Raw genomic sequence first — 17036 nt, forward strand, 5'->3', positions numbered from 1 at the left:
ACTTTCATGTGAGAGCTGCTCACTGATGGACTGGCATTCACTTTTATCAAAGCACATCTTTCAGCCCACCTCTGCCTGCCTCCCTTTGGATCCACTACTTTTTACTCGTTTTGAGGTCAAAAAGTTTTGGAAAGAGTCCTGCATGTTAGACCACTAAGTGGAACAATCCTCCTTTCTTCAGATCTGATTTATGTCCTGGAAAATTGTACTCTTATCTCCTTTTGAATCTGCTGTATCTTTGTAGTAGCTTTCAAATTTTGCTAAAAGAATGTCAAAGCTCCTAGCATTGATTTCCATTCCACCCATTCTCGGTCTCTGCAAGGTTAAAGTTATTCGATTTAACCCTTGCTTTATATCTGTGATTGTTAATGAGATCTCTTTGAACCAGACCATCAACTTGTCTACCTTTTTTCCTTCTCAGAATAAGGGAGTCTTGCATTCCTTAGATGTACATAACTCAGATTTTCACTTGGATAAAATGAAACTTGCTTGAAAATCTGACCAGCTTTTTACACCTTTCCAGGAAAAGGGCTTGGGTTCTCGTTTTTCTAAACAAACCTTTTCTAACCAGATTTTTAAGGGTATTTCTTTTTGTTGTTATTTCTATGGCAAATAACTACAAGCTCCATTTAAAGCGCAATAAAATAAAGATGCAGCTTTTTCTGGGGATTTTTTTTCCAAGGAAATGGATTCTAGATCTTTACTTAAAGCTGCTAGTTGGTCTTCATTCACCCTTCACTAAACATCACAAACATCACAAGATTGATGTATTCTCTAGGACTAAAGAGGGGGTTGCCTGGTTCATCCTTCAAGGTCTTTTGGACCATAACTGCACTCAGCCTTCCTACTCCATTTCTTCTTTGATAACTTTGGAAGTCTCCCACCTAAAGACTGCAACAGTGATCCTAGTATGGATGCTGAACAGTTGTGAGGGAGGTTAACATAAGAGTAGATCTCCTTTTGGCTTGTGCATGTCTCTACCTGCACATCTGCTTCAGTTTGAGTGAGTTTTTTTTTCCAGTAAAGCCTTGAAATGTTTTAATGTTATGTTGTCCATATCTCTTCTTCATTTTTGCTGTTTGGGTTCGGAGCCAATCCTTGGCTCCGACTCATCCGTAGACTATAGCTCGAGAGCTTTTACTGGATCAAGGCTTGCCCCTATCCCAGCATGCCTAGCGGTAGTTACCCAGATCTCGTTTGCCACTTGCAGCATTGTGATTGCGGATACTGGCTCAGGCTAAGTGTTTTTTCTCTTATTATATTTTTGAACACATTTTTTCTAGTTTAATCTGTTTTGTTAACTGTAGTTGTCCTTCATATTCCTATCTATCCCTATCTGCGCTTGTGTAGATTAACCGTTTTTTTCTCTCTGGCCTTTCCCCTCTTCCAAACCCATTTAAATTAGAGGGTGGTTCTTCCTTTCCTTGCCTTTCCTGTAACTTCTAGAGAGTTACCATTAGACATCTCCATGAACCAAGAACCACAGTGAAGGCAAGGAGCAAGCAACACCAGGTTAGATGACCAGAATTTATTGAAACCTTAGCGCTTTCATCAGATTATATCCAGATTATATCCACAGACTTCTTCAGAGATAATAAAACAACAAATTTTTGTGATAACTTTTTTTTCACAAATGGAGAGCCGTTGTTGATTAGTTTGCACCCATCTTGGAAGACACCTGGTTTTCTCTTACACCCTTATCTCCCATTTCCCTTCCTGGATGGGCATGTTATTATTTCTTTGGGTTTGCTCTGGTTATTGGTGCATTTCACTTCTAATGATTAGGCGTCCATATGTCGTATATGAACCTTATACCTTGTGCATTGGACATATGTCTGATGTATGACACCAGGAAGGCATAAAGTCTTTGGTATGCTGGCTTGATGTTAAGAAGTACTAAGTAGGATATCCCAAGTATAAAGAATATTGCAGTAGTGAGAAATAGGGCATCTACTCTTGTGGTACACTCTTTTACACAGCTGTACTTTCTGTTGGGAATTACGGTGGACTACATTAGACAGTTTGGGATGGATATAAAGATTTCTGGCGTTTTAGGGTGTATTGATGATTTCTGGGGGTTGGAATCAATGGAGGTGAGGGGAGTGTTCGATTTGAAGAAATTTGTGCGTCTTGGGAAAGTCTGGGAGCTTTGAATGGGGTTGTGAAGGTAAGCTACCTCCTAGCTTTTGAATTTTAGACTGATTTTTTTTTTTTTTGTATGCTTCAGTGCTTTGACCATCAATGTGTAATGCATCTGCATTTTGTTTATTTTCTAGTATGGTGTACTTCAGGGTTGGGTTTCTGAGTTTGCCCATTCAGTACAGAAGTCATTAAGGTATGTACCATTTAAGTATAAGCTTGCATGCCACAATTTGTCTTATTAATCAAATGTTATGTCATATATGCTCTTCTGGCTTAAAATTCTGCTGACAGCCTTTCACTCGCAGTAATTTAAGTATTAACTTCATTGTAAGCATTTGTATTCTAGATACTACTTTCATAGGCATTGCAGGCCAAATGCAGAGTTTGAGCAATAGTAGCTGTAGAATGCCTTAGTCTGGGTTTGTACGCTGCATATTGTATTAAATTGCTTTTATAACAGGCACAGTAACCTAGATTAAAGGAGTTTATCCACTCCTCTAACAGCTTCAGAACAGGCCCTCAGCATGACAGAGTTGTCTTGGAGAGGTGGGATGAGCTGAGAAATTTAAGCATATGCTTAACAAATGTTCCTCCCCAGTATGGGCAATATTTTGTTTTTCTTTTTCATTAAAAATTTTCAGCAGTACGTGAGAGCTCAGGCATTGGATTATTTAAATGTATAGTATCTCTACCCTTTATTTCTTCTTCCTTATAACTACTTTTTTCAAAACACCTTTTTTTTTTTTTTGCATTTTATCTTTCATTCCATTGTGCCTCTATACTCTTGGTATTCTTATTACTACTCTACCTCCTCTTCTTATGTAAACTGGCAGTTTATTCTGTTCTGCTTTTGGACTTATCAGTAGGTACTCCTGGCTTCACCTACAACCACTGCCTGATGACTTCAGGGCAAAGCTTATGGATGCTCCCCTGGACAATACTGCATTATTTGGCACCAAAGTAGCTGACCTTTTCAAGTCACTTCAGCAAAAAGGAAAAGAAATGCAGGACCTGAAACATTTGCTGGTTTCTCCTATACCCAAGTTCCAAAGAAACTATCCTGCTAAAACCCAGTTTTATCAGGAAGCGTTCTCGTCCTGCTGCTCCTTCCAGGCCCAGAAAGTCTACAAGAAAACAAACTCCTATAGCTAGAGCACCTTCCTCCTCTAGCCAGAGACCACCCTTTCCAGATAGGGCAGGTAGCATCTGACTACCTGCCACCTTTACTGCCACCACCCCGTCCATCTGTACCTCTGTCAACTCGACTCTCTCACTGCCATCCCTGTATGGATCAAGCTCACGTCAGACAACTGAGTCCTGTCCATACTGCAAAATGGCTACTTCATGTCTTGGTTCTCACCCCCAAAAGGGAGAGGCATCCCACAGCCACCTTATCAACAGTTGCACCTCATGCAACCAGTCCTTCAGACTCTTACAGCTCAGGGCACTATTGAAACAGTCTCCCCAGCTACAAAGGAAAGAGGATTCTATTCCAGGATTTTCCTGGTCCCCAGAAAGATGGACTCTGGAGACCTATATTAGACCTCAACCCTTTCTTAAAGGTCCCTACCTTCAGAATGCTGACACTACCAGCCCTATTCCCCCTCCTGATCCCCCAAGGGTTCATGGCAATATTAGATATAAAGGATGCCTACCTCCACATCCCAGTAAAACCCACCCACAGGAAATACCTGAGATTCTTGGTGGGTTCGCCACACTTACAATTCTCTGCCTTGCCTTTTGGACTCTCCACTGTACCTAGAGTCTTGGCTCCAGTAATTGCCTTTTGCAGAACAAAGGGAATATGCAAACACGAAAACTTATTAAAACTTGATAAAAAACAAGAGGGAAGCAGAAACAAGCTGGGATTTCTACTAAATTTTCCAAAGTCCCAGCTACAGCCAACCCAAGACATTGTCTTCCTCTGGTGCAGAATATGCTCAGATTTCATGGTAGCATACCTACCACCCCCCAAAGTGAGCTCCTTGACAGAATATCGTCTTCTGGTCTTTCACTCCACAGAGTTCACAGCACGGCAGTGCCTCAGATTGTTGGGCTACATGGCAGCCACCATCCCCATGCTACCCCTAGCAAGACTGCATATGAGGAAGTTACAGTGGTATCTTCTGTCAGTCTGGACACAGCACTCCCACCCTCTGGAGCACAGGGTGGCTTTTTTCTCCCCCCTCCTGAAGAAGTGGTGGTTGGAACAGATGAACCACAATCCAGGTCTCCCTCTCCAACCACCTCAGCCCACACAGGTCATGCACACAGATGCCTCAGAATTGGGGTGGGGAGCAAATCTGGGCAATCCAAAGGTGCTGGGTGAGGCCAGAACCTCACAGAGACTGTAACACATAAATGCTCGTGAGATGAGGACAATTCGTTTAGCCCTCCAGGCCTTTCAACCTTTCCTCCAACAGATGCCTCTGAAGATATACACAGACAACACCACTGTGCTAGAGTATCTCAAAAAAACAGGGAGAGACCAGGTCTTGCCTACTGTGCAGACTAGCCCTTTTGGTATGGGAATTTGCCACCTCACAGGGAATCGCCCTACAGGTGGTTTACATCCCTTCTCTCCACAATGCCCAGGCAGATTACTTGAGCAGAACCATCACAAACAACCACGAATGGATGCTTCACAGAGATGTCTTCTTGGATCTGATCCACAGGTGGACTACACCTGAAATAGACCTGTTTGCCTCTTCCATCAACAGGGAGCTTCCTGGTTTCTGCACCAGGGCACCAGAACCCCAGGCACTGGCAATGGATGCCTTCTCAATCTCTTGGAAAGGGAAATATTTATATGCTCCCCCCTTCCCACTCATTCAGAAAGTCCTACTAAAAATACAGCAGGACACTCCAAAAATCTTGTTGGTGACCCCCTACTGGCCGAGACAGCACTGGTTCCCCTTACTTCTGCAATTGTCCACGGGCAAGTCACCACAAGTTACCCCCCAGAGTGGACCTTCTCACACAAAACAAGGGATCGCTGATTCACCCACAGTGGCAACTTCTAAACCTCACCCTGTGGGTGATAAGATTCTGATACCCTTCTGACACCTACAATGAGAACGTGCTCAGTGTCCTGCAGGAGGTCAGGAAACCAAATAACAAGAAAATCCTACCTTTCTAAGTGGAAAATATTCACTTCCTGGTGTCACAAAAGGCAACTGGACTCTCTTTCTAGTGAACCACTTATAGTCCTGTATTACCTGTGTGATTTACTGCAGACTGGCTTAGTTTACTCTTCCATCAAAGCTCATCTGTCTGCAATTTCAGCATGGCTTCCTCTGGACCCCCCTCTAGGCTTCCTTCTAAACTTTTCCTTAAGGGTGTACTCCACCCAAGTCCTCCCAGGAAACTGTGCCCTCCTCCTTGAGATCTTAACTATGTGCTTGAAAAGCTTATGCTCCATCCCTTTGAGCCATCAGACAAAGCCTCCTTAAAGCATTGCACATGGAAGACTGTAATGCTAGTTACCCTGACCTTGGCTAGAAGAGTATCAGAACTACAAGCCCTTATGGCTGTTCCTCCCTTTCTACTTTTTTATAGGGATAGGGTTATCCTTCGAACTAACCCATCCTTCGTGCTGAAGGTGGTGAATGACCTGTCACTTAACCAGGCCATACACTTGCCTCTTTTTTTTCCAACCCAGAGGGGGACAGTGAGAGGGTACTCCCTAGATGTGCATAGGCAGATCAGGTTTTACCTGCATAAAACAAAGACTATCAGATAGACTGATCAACTCTTTCTATCCTTCCACCCTAGAGTACTGGGGAGGGCAGTGTCCAAGCAGACCATATCTACTTGGATCTCCAAGGCCATCACCTTCTGTTACCAATTCCATGGGAAATCCCTGCAAGGGGCAATTAAAGCACATTCTACCAGAGCCATGGCTTCCTCAGGAGCCTTCTTGAAAGGCCTGGATACCTCCACTATCCTAGAGGTAGCTACTTGGTCTTCTGTTCACACCTTTACCAAACACTACAAACATGATTACATTTCTAGATCCAGGGCAGGGTTTGCCAGGGCATTTCTTCATGAATTCCTGGAATCTGTCTCTAGACCTTCACCTCAATCACAGTGAGCTTTGGCACTCATCCATATGCAGAATACTGCAACATGGGAATTGAAGGACATAGAAAAGTTGTGTAAAATCTTACCATAATCATAGATGTCCTTCTCTTCCATGTTGCAGTATTCCTTCCAACCCACCTTCCCCTCCTGTTAGACTATCTTTCCCTATCTGGGTGGCACTGGACTGGCATTGCTCTTATTAGGACTGGCTCCGACTGGAGCTTTCAGTTCTGTGGGCTGGTGCATGCCAGCATCACTTTTATGGCTCACGTTCCCTTGGCCACATCAGACGTCACACGCACAGATGGACTATAAAAACTTTTGTATACTGGCCGTATGTATGCGAGACAAGAAGAGTAAACCCATATGCAGAATACTGCAACATAGAAGAAAAGGACATCTATGGTTATAGTAAGATTTTACACAACTTTTCTTTCAGCTTTCAAGTCTTAGTTTGTTGTAGCATTGATCAAGTTTAGAACTAAGTCACCAGATTCACTTGCAACAAACCTTTCCTAACCCACCACTGTTTAGCACTATAACTCTTAACTGTCTTCATATTGCTAATGCAAAATCTGTTCTCTCAACTTTCTATGTTTGTAAGATCAATACTTAAAAATTGCCTGTATTATTGGGCCTTTGTCCCCCCATTATTTATTGGTTTGTCCAGATTTCTTGCTATAAGAGGTTGAGAGGTATGGATGTTCTTCATCTCACATTGCTGCAGTCCTTACACTTGGGTAGTCCGCTGTCCTCGGTCGAATATCAAAGTATAAGGCGGCGCATTAGACTGACATCAGGCGCCAGGGTACAAATGCGCATGACCGACGTCATATCCTCAGTCTTTTGCCGCATGGTCCGATGCAGAAGCAGCAAGTGCCGGAGTTTCAGACCGAGTCAAAGTTAGCTAAATTAAGTTGGGAATATTTTTTAGTTTTTCTTGCTCAGTGGTTTACCGGATGTCAGAAAAAGTGAATAACTGTATTTTGTGGGAAACCGATACCGATAGAGATTATCATATGTATTCCTTGTTTAGGGCCTGAGCGTGCTAGATTCAATAAGCACTATTAAGAGAAGGTTAGATTGTGCCAGGTTAGTTTATAATATGCCGGACAAAGCAGCTAAGCCCAGGCAAGAAGAGCGGACACCGGTTCTTTAGAGGTGTCGGTGGGAGTCCCAGGGGAGACTTTGTTATTGCAGGATGTGGCCTCTCAGGAGGCAGCTCAGGCTGATGGGCCCTCTCAGCTTACTGTACTCGCCTCCCTTCCCAGGGTGGTTAGGTCTTCTCCTTCTGTTTCCAAGGCTTCTCCCAGAGGCAGGCCAGGTTTAGCTTCAGTTGGTGTCACTCCTAGTACTTCAGGTTCTGTGCCCAAGAAGCATATGCCTAAAATGGCAGAAGATTTGAATTCTTTGATTAGAGGTTCATTGGCCCCTCCTGATAAGAGACCTAGGGTGGAACCTGAGTTGGGGAGTTTTGAGCAGGCGATGTTTCAGAGTCTTCTGAAGACTTGCAGGAGTATTCTCCTTATTCTGATTCTGATGTGGATGATTCTACTCCTTCTGCTTCTCCTCCTGAGGATTTTTCTTTTCTTCAAGAGACTCTTCATTCCATGAGGGAGCATTTTAAGTGGGAAGGTCAGGACTTCTCTGATTCTAGGAAAAGGCTTAGGGAATTTTTTTTTGCCCCAGCATAGGGGCCTTTGGCTATACCTCCTTTCTGGATGTTGTGGAAGATGTGTTTGCAGAGGCTTCTCTTAATCCTGATTCTTTGCCTCCTGCTCCTGTTAAACCGGATAGGTATTACAGGGTGCCTGAAGCTCATAAGTATCTTTTAAGAGTCCTAGGCGGACCCAGAAACTGTTAGTCAGGGGCCTAAGGGTGTTAAGGCTTCTGTTGTTAAAATCCGGTTCCTCCAGATAAAGAGGCCAGGGCTTTGGATAGATTGGGAAAAGTCTCTATACTCTTCCACCCTTGCTATGAGGGCTTTGAATTGCCAGTTTCACATGTTGAAATACCAAAACTATCTACTTTCTCAATTGAAGTCTAAGGTAGATGCTCTGGCGGAAGGTATTGAGTGTAAAGAGTTACAAGATTTAGTACATGTTTCTGAACAGGTGGGTAAGCATTCTTTGCAATGTGGTTTTGATGCTGTACAGGCCTCGCCTAGGGTGGCTGCCACTGGGTCAGTTCTCACGCCTGGCTGAGGGATCAGAATTTATCTGACCATGTTAAGACAAGGATTTTAGATGCTCCTTTACAATCTGATGTGTTGTTTGGTTCACCTGTTGAGGCAGTCTTAAAGAAAATGGAAGACAAGGCTAAGTCTATGCAGACTGTTAAAGATTTTGCAGGTTCAGCCTCCAAGTTTAGTAGGAATTGGCCTACCAAGGGATCCTTCTTATGATTCCCAGTCTAGGGAGCTCAGGGCTCTTTCAGGCCTAGAACAGGGAGTTCACCTGGTGAGGGCAGGGGTCAGTCCTTCAGACCCAATGACCTACCTTTTCAGCTGCCAGAGCCTTCTCGCCTGGCAGCACCTTGGGGGGAAGGTTGGCACTTTTCAAGGAAAATTGAGTTTAATTACCCAAGACAGATGGGTATTGGATATCATACACCAAGGTTACAGGTTTTATTTCCATACCTTGCCTCCTTTCAAAGGCATGTCCTCAGCAAAGAATAGAGGCTCACAAACAAATTTCTCTGTTACTTCAAATAGGGGCCATACAGCCAGTCCCTATGCCAGAAGTGGGCCTAGGATTTTATTACATTCCCAAGTTCAAAATGTTGGCAGAGATCATTGATGGTAACTTGGATCTCAAGGAGGCTTACCTTCATGTTCCTATCAGACTGAGTTGCAGGCTGGGACTTCTCATTATCAGTTCTCTGCATTGCCCTTTGGCTTATCTACTGCAGAGAGTGTTCACCAAAGTTCTGGCTCCAGTGATAGCTTTCTTCAGGCTAAAAGGAATACAGATCTATCCTTATTTGGGCGATTGCCTGATTCTGGCTCAAGGAAGCATCATTTGGAATATGTGATAGCAGTGCTAAGATAAATAAAGTCCAGTCTAGTACCCCTCAGGACAGGGTGTAAGACTGAATACAGCATCCCAGATGGCCTTTTGACCCCGGACAAACAAAGAATCTTTCCTTTACTTTCATCAATTGTCTCATCAGTCCAGGCTGACTGCAAGGACAGTCCTTCAAGCCTTGGGGTTCATGGCATCTTGTATTCTGGTGCTTCGGTATCTCAAAATGTATGGACACAGCACTGCCAGGATCTGGACACTGTCATTCAAATAATACCTTGCATTCAAAGAATTTTTTGTGGTGGGCTCTCAGAATATCACCTAAACAAGGGACTCTCTGTGACCCAGTCAGATTCTAACGACAGATGCCTCAGACAAAGCTTGGGGAGCTCATCTAAATGGAAAGTGGATACAAGACAAGTGGCCTGCCAGACTACAACATCTACATATCAACTTGAAGGAGATGTTAGCAGTCCAGTTTGCATTAATAGCTTTCAGGATTTACTTCTTCCAGGGCAGGTGTTGATTCTAACAGACAACACAACTGTCATGTGGTATCAACAGCAAAGGGGAACACATTCTTATCCTCTATGCAGGCAAGCAATGATTTTGTGGGAGACTGCTCTCAGTTTACAGCTAAATCTTCAGGAGCACAGAACTCCTTAGCAGATGTGTTATGGATCCCCTCATGTATTTCAGAAATTGACAATGTCATGGGGACATAGATCTGTTCGCTTCTCCACTAAACCACCAGCTGCCAAAGTTTTGGTTTCATCCCACAGCTTGGAAAGTGGATGCTCTTTCTTTCAATTGGAGCAATCTTCATGTGTGTATCCTTTCCCTCCTCTCCTCCTCTCCCCAAAGGTACTCTAAAGGTCAGACAGGACAAGCCAAGGATGATTTTAATAGCTCCACACCTGTTGTCTCAGGAGGAAATGTCAAACTTCACTCTCTTCACCTAACAGCCTGGCATATTCTGTTTTGAACCAACAGCAAGTTTTGAATGTTATTTAGATAAATGGAAGAGATTTTTTATTTGGTGTGCAGCAAAGGATTTTGATGTTTCTGAGCCTATTTAAGTGTGGCTCTCAAAATCTTACTGAGTTACTGGACAAAAGGTTGTCCTTCTCTTCTATTAAGGTTCCCACCATTGTTTTCTCATCCTTTGCTTGGGATCTCAATTTTGTGAAATATTTATCATGGAAGACAGGCCCTTCTAATCCTTCCTTTATGCCTAAAGTGGTTGATAGTGGCTTTAAACCAAACTATTCATTTGCCTACTTTTTTTTAAAAATCAAAAAAATAAAAAAAAAATTTTTTGCACACTAGATTAGATGTACACAGCAGTTATTATTTATTTGAGCAGAACTAAAGGGTTCAGGCAGTCTCAGCAGTTATTTGTTTCTTTTGCTTTGAGTTCTCAGGGCAAGCCTGTGTCAAAACAAAACTATTTCTAAGTGGATTGGTTTTGCATTGTTTTCTGTTATTCCCATCATGGCAAGGAGATTCCAGCTGGGATTAGGCCTCAGGAGGCAGCTACTTGGGCTGGTTTTGCCACTGCTGTTTTAGACTGCAAACATAGTACAGTTTTGTACCTACCATAAATGTAGATGTTCAAGATCCACATTGTGAGATGAAGAACATAGTTTTTTGTACCTACCATAAATGTGTAGATGTAAGAGATCCATTGTTGTGTGGGTTAAATATTGTGTATGTGTATATTGTATATATTGTATTAGGGGCCAAAAAGGGTTTTGGTTGTTTGTTGTCTTCTTTTGGTTTTGACCTTTCTTGGTAGGTTCTGACATCTGGGGCAAGTTGTGTATATTGTATGTATTATTATTATTACTTTCTATAGTTAGGGTTGGTTGGTTGGTTGTTTTTTGGTTTTGACCTACCTTCTTTGTAGGGGTCTTCTGACATCTGGGCAAGAAAAAGACTGAGGATACGGACTACCCAGTGTAAGGACTGCAGCAATGTGGATCTTCGATTTCAGTACCTGGTTCAGGTACGAGGCAACTAAACCCTTTAGGTGCAGGAGAGGCCCGAGGTAAGAGACCCCTTGCCAGTGATAATTCAGTGTCCCCTGATACTTTGTCCACTAATTTAGTTCACAATAGGAAGAAACAAACTGCCCCACACTGCAGACAGTCAGGCTCTTGCCATCTGTAGGGCTGTTGTCATTTCCTTAGCTAATCAGTCCATGGCTACAGATTGTAATGGGAACTGATGCAGACAGTAGTAAAAACTCAGGAGTCCATCCAGTCTAATCCTTCAGAAGGTACCCAAACAGGTGTTCACCTTTCCACAGATAATAGTTAGCTGTAGGAATGTATCTGATTGGAAGCAATCTGGAGCTATTCCGAAGACAGGCAGAGTTTATAATCTTACTGAGTATATTTCAAATGGTTTGGACTGTTCCTTCTCCGTTACTGGCTTTAGAAGATGTCTATAAAATGGCATAGAAAACCCTTTGGCTAGTAAATCAGTTTCTAAAAACACATTCTAACCAGTTATGAGAAGAGAAGTTACAAGCAACAGATATTTAAGGTATGACAGTATGCATTCAAAACAAATGAAGAGAAAGGTGGTGAAAGGCCACAGGGCAGATCAACTAATGTTGGTGTATGAACAGTACAAAACTGAAGCTGAGTGGAAGGAAAAAAAATGTTAGAAAGGGTGTGATTCACCGAATAATCAGTGGTATTAATAATGATGTATGAAGGTAGAAAACAATGTATATGGACCATGCACTCAATCAAATAGCCAAGATTTCAAAGTGGCATCCCCCGAGACAAACTCGTATAAACTTGGTATGGTGTTTAAATATAGTTCAGAGACCTATATAATAAGAAAGATTATCCAAGAAAATTGGAATATTTTAAAAGGGGACCAAACAATGAGTTCTGTAGTGGGGGTAGGAACCAATGTTTATAAAAAAAGAATGCATAACTTGAACAATAAGTTAGTCCCACTTTTCTTTTTATTGCCTTTTTCTTACGTGGCAAAGGGGACATTTGCTTATCAGAATCCCTTGCTCTTACTTGCAGATATGTGGCCAGTAGTCCATTATTTATTTATTTATTTATTTTTTTATTTAACTTTTAGTCATACCCTGCCCCCAAAACATTATTCTTGTGTGTAGGGCAATGAGGTGTATATACAGCAGAATGTATGTCATGTCATTCTTTTTACATAGGCATAGCTACCTGGAAATTGAAGAGTAAATGAACACTAGTATGTCATAAAAAAAATAAGAACAGTAACAATGTTGTTTAGTACAGACATACTAGCAAATGTGAAAAATAGAGGTTTTTGTTCAATGTTATTGAGTGCATTGAACCTGACGTTCGAGGGGTGATGCAGAAAATGTTTTGGATACTAAGGAATATGTATGGCAGATGTTATTGAATGCTGCTGTCGATCGTGGACTAAATGACCATTTGAATTTTAAATGAGTCTTAAAAAGACAGAGGTTAAAAGTTAAAAAAAAATTATTTAACCGAAATATTCCGCAGATATTTTACTTCATGTTAAAAAAAAAATAATAATTTTATAGATATTTTTAGCAGAATATTGTTTTAGGTGCACATGGTTTTAAATTTGATTGAGGATAGTCATGTGACATTTTAATTGTTTAAGTTTGGATGAGTAGATTTTCTACAGGAATCCGAAGTCTTTAAGGTGCAGATGAAGTGCTTATTCTGGGCACCAGTTAATAAAGTTTTCAGCTGTGTTACACTTTGTTCTTATTTGTATTTTTCCAGTGTGTGGCCATTGTCATTTGTGTTTCTGTTTTATCAGCTCCTAAAAATGCTTTGAGTAAGTGCAAGGTGTACTCTGTTCTTGCAGCTCTCCTTGCTCCTTTGTCAGCTGAACCAGCTGTGGTTTCTCCAGTCGTCAACTCTAACAAGAGGGCCTTGGCTTCTTCTAACCCTACACCCCCCAGATAAAATTGACAGGTTGTTAGAATCTCATTGGAAAAAAAACTTGGCTCATCCTTGTAATTTAGTCTGTAAAATTTTAAATTATCAGGGCGTAATGTGAAAAAAAATAGTTTGCAGTCTGACACTTTTGATGACTTTGCAGTTTCTTTGCATGCTAAACAGAAGTGTTGTATGAATGAGATTTTCTGACGTGACTGAGGTTTCAAAACATGCTTTGAGGGATGTCTTGCTAGGTGCAGACGCAATTTCTAAAAATGTAGCCACTTCTCTAGTATTGAGAAGTTTTGCTTGGTTACATCTCATACATTGTTCTGAGGACTTAAAAATATAAGATTCTGAATGGTTGTTTAAGTTCTGACTTTGTGTTTGGACCTCCTGTCACCCATATTCTCAGACAGTGGGGTGATAGAAGTAAATTGCATGGGGTGTTTAGAATTTTTCATATTCCCAGGTTTTCATATAACAAGGCTTGCAGTGTCAGAGGGCAGAACAAAGGAATGTCCCAGCCTAACAAAAGTCTGTGTACCAAGACAAAATTGCAGGAGTAGGAGGATGATGTTTCTAAGCCAAATAAAAGAGGTTCCTTTTTCTTAAAGAAGAACATTCCTCTGTTTAAAAGAATGACTGTTCTGAGACTTGGGGCATCACATCCCTCTTCCCCTTTCCCCTTCCCTCAAGCTTTTACTCAACACAGCAGCCTGGCCACAAATTGTCTCAGGCAAATTTGTGCTGATAATAATTCAGAGAGGATACTTTTAGCAGTAGACAGAAAATTCTACTCCCTTCAGGGGAATGCCCCTGCACCCACCAGACTAGACGCATCTGTTCTCTGGTACTATGTCACAATTTGCAGGAAGGGTTTATAGAGCTAGATGTTTATAGAGCTAAATGGAAAAGATTCTGTTCCTGGAACCAAACTCATGGGATGGACACAGCAGCGCCCAATTTACCTCTGATTCTTCAGTACTTAACTGAGATGCTGCACAAGGGCCTTTCCTTTTCCTCCATCAAAATTCATGCCTCAGCCATTTCAGCTCATTACTACACAGAACCACCCCTCTTCTCTCATCCACTGCTGAAGCATTTCCTCAGAGGGCTAAAAACTTAAGACCATCCAGGAGAGGCCCTACTCCAGCCTGGGACCTTAACTTTGTATTGGAAAAACTCACTCAACCTCCTTTTGAGCCAGCTGCAAATGCAGAGTTGAAATTCCTTTCTTGGAAAACAGCCTTCCTTTCAGTCATCACTTTAGCTAGAAGGGTGTCTAAATTACAGGCCCTCATGGCAGTGGAGCCTTTCATCATTTTTCTTGCGGATAGGGTGTCCCTCAGGGCCAATCCCTCCTCCATGCCCAAGGTGGTATCCAGTGTGGCCCTTAATCAGTCCATTCATTTGCCAACCTTCTTTTCTAATCAACAGAACAAAGGGGAGCAAATTCTGCGCTCCTTAGATGTGCACAGACAACTTAGATTTTATTTGGACAGGACTAAACCTCTCAGGAAGTCTGAACAACTGCTGGTTGCATTTGCTGCAAGGGCAGAGGGGAAGGCCATTTCAAAGCAAACCATTTCTAAATGGATAGGCCATTGCATTCATTTCTGCTGTAAGCACCATGGAAAGTCTACCCACAGGGGATTAGACCACATTCTGCCAGAGCTGCATCTACCTCTACAGCCTTTTTTAGAGGAGTCCCTACCAGGGACATCCTAGAAGCTGCTACCTGGAGTTCTGTACATACCTTCACCAAGCATTATCATTTGCCAATTTTCTCTAAATCCAGAGCTGGCTTTGCCACTGCAGTCTTGCAGGGCCTTATAGCTCGTCCTAATGCTATCTAAATTCTTCCTCCTATCCTTAGCTTTGGGAATCTATCCAAATGTGATGACTGCAACAGTGAAACACGAAGAACATAGTACAGTTGTGTACGCTTACCATAAATGTAGATGTTTAAATGTATTCACTGTTGCAGTCCTAATTACCCTCCCTCCAAGCCCCCGCCCCCCTGACTTCTATTGGCTATACCTCTATTCTTGCTTACTATGTTTAAAGCTTTTTGGTGTATTTGCTTTTTTGTTGGAGAAGTAACCTTATATATAATTGCTTCCCATTATGGGGGTACCTGACATCTGGGGCAAGAAAAACTGATGTAATGGTGTCGGCTGCATGCTTTATACCCCTGACTACCCGACGCAGGACCCAAGACTTTGTTAATCAGGCCGACTGAGGGCTACTGCAAGCAGATAACCCAAATGTGATGATTGCAACAGTGAATACACTCTAACATCTACATTTATGTTTAGTGTACACAACTGTAATTTCTGTTTTCCTTTTCAGCTAATTACTGCAAGCAATGTTATCTAAGCAGTTTAAGCTGTGTTTAAGTGAGAGCAGTGGGTATTTATGGCCACTCCCAGAGCAGAAGACCCCTAAAAGCTTGTATTTTTTCAAGTGCTTGAACAGAGAGTGAGCACACTCAAATGTTATTTTGCCTTGCCAATTGACTCCAAATATCCAGTTTCTTCAAATCCTACATAACTGGTAGCTGATGGAGTGAAGTCTGTTATTACAGCAGCTATTTTCCATTTGTAACAAGTTCATCAATCTCAGCTGTGTAGCTTCGTAGTAACCTTAATCTTGGATGGGCCAGCCCACCCAGAGAAGTTGGAAGCATTAGCTTTTACCAATTGATTGTAGGAGATTCACCCTCTGGTATTAGTTTGTCTGTCTCTCTCCAAATCGCCTCATCCGGAGTACAAAAGGAGGGACTGGCCAATGTACTCTGCAAGGGGGACCAAAAATATTCTAACCAGTTGTATCGTACTGTTGAGGTCTAGCATCAACATTTTTGAATTCCTTTATCTTAATAATTTTCTCCTTTTCTTCCCACTTATATTTTGTCACTTCTGTATTTCTCATCACCAGTTCTCCAAATACTTCATCGTATTATGCCTTGATAGGCACAGATAATCTTGAAGCAGTTTAAAAGAGAAGTTATAATTAACTACAGTTATTTTGTGTTCTGAAAGCTTTTGGAAATCCTGTAGCTATTTATACAGATGCGGGATCTCTTTATTTGGGTATGCAACAAATAAAATTATATCATCATCAGTCAGACAAAACAATCTTTCGTTGTTGGCCTCTGCAAACATCCACTGGATCTTTGATGACGTAATTTTATATGCTAGTGGATGTTCTTCGCGTTTCACTGTTGCAGTCATCACATTTAGGTTATCCCTGCCAGGGTAGCCCTCAGCCGGCCCGAATACCAGAGGCTTAGTATTTCTGCATCGGTTGCTGTCGCTTCAGGCCTGACGTCAGGTCGTCAGTAATATAAATTAAGGCAGCCAACACCATTACATCCGTCTTTCTTGCCATGGAGTCTGAAGCAGAAGCAGTTTGCAGAGTCTGGTATGCTGCAGAACTCTTCTTCGACTAAGGATCCTGCGGTCATCTCTACCTTGGATGGGTCCAGAGCCACTGAGCAGCCACCGGCTTCCGAGGAAGTCTTTTGCACTACCGATTCTCAACACAAACCGACGTCTTCTTTTGTGACTACCGTTCTTTCGAAAATGACAGAGTTTCTTAGGCCCAGAGTACGAACCACACCCCAAGAAACTGATGACCCAGTCTCAGGCACCTGCTTCCTTGCCTCTGTCTCAAATGCTTAAAATGGCGGAAGACTTTTATCATGCTGATCAGGGGAAGCCAAGCTACCCCCTCCAAAAGGAAAAAGAGATCTGTTCTCTGTAGTTTTGTCTGAACAAGAGTCAGATGATTCTGATGCATCTGAATATCAAGACATGCAACCCCTCTCTACTTATGAGGATTCTAATGCAGAGGG

The 17036-nt window shown here is 42.2% G+C and overlaps 1 protein-coding gene across 3 annotated transcripts in view; it reads left to right on the top strand.

The window, feature by feature from the left end:
* Window positions 1–17036, top strand: part of AZI2 (5-azacytidine induced 2) — a 1152833-nt gene that overhangs the window by 107883 nt on the left and 1027914 nt on the right. For all 3 annotated transcript variants that reach the window (XM_044064752.1, XM_044064755.1, XM_044064753.1), the window contains exon 2: window positions 2277–2335. The gene's annotated coding sequence lies outside the window, so the exon portion shown is untranslated. The remainder of the gene's footprint in view (window positions 1–2276; window positions 2336–17036) is intronic.

Source organism: Protopterus annectens, chromosome 3.part0, assembly GCF_019279795.1.
Source record: "Protopterus annectens isolate FY-2018-M chromosome 3.part0, PAN1.0, whole genome shotgun sequence".
Classification (NCBI taxonomy): Eukaryota; Metazoa; Chordata; order Ceratodontiformes; family Protopteridae; genus Protopterus; species Protopterus annectens.